Below are 206 nucleotides of genomic sequence, written 5' to 3'. Positions count from 1 at the left end.
GCGCGCGCAAGTAAAACCCTTAAATTTCTGCGTACATATACAACCGGTCTCCTGACTTTGGAAACATTTCTCCTATTATGAGATCGTCATGACCTGCCTTAGTGTTCACTCCCAGAATTCAGTGTGGCACAAAAGGCCAGAATTTTGGGTAATGCCAATATGGAGCCTTCAACATATCAACGTGACAAGGAAATTATGATGACCTC

General features: G+C 43.2%; 1 protein-coding gene across 3 annotated transcripts in view; it reads right to left on the bottom strand.

The window, feature by feature from the left end:
• LOC119593702 overlaps window positions 1-206 on the bottom strand; it is an 81,465-nt gene that overhangs the window by 10,051 nt on the left and 71,208 nt on the right. The gene's annotated exons all lie outside the window — the stretch shown is intronic.

The sequence above is a fragment of the Penaeus monodon genome, chromosome 32, assembly GCF_015228065.2.
Source record: "Penaeus monodon isolate SGIC_2016 chromosome 32, NSTDA_Pmon_1, whole genome shotgun sequence".
Classification (NCBI taxonomy): domain Eukaryota; kingdom Metazoa; phylum Arthropoda; class Malacostraca; order Decapoda; family Penaeidae; genus Penaeus; species Penaeus monodon.
Note: the sequence above shows the minus strand (reverse complement) of the source record. Positions and strands in the feature narration are given on the sequence as shown.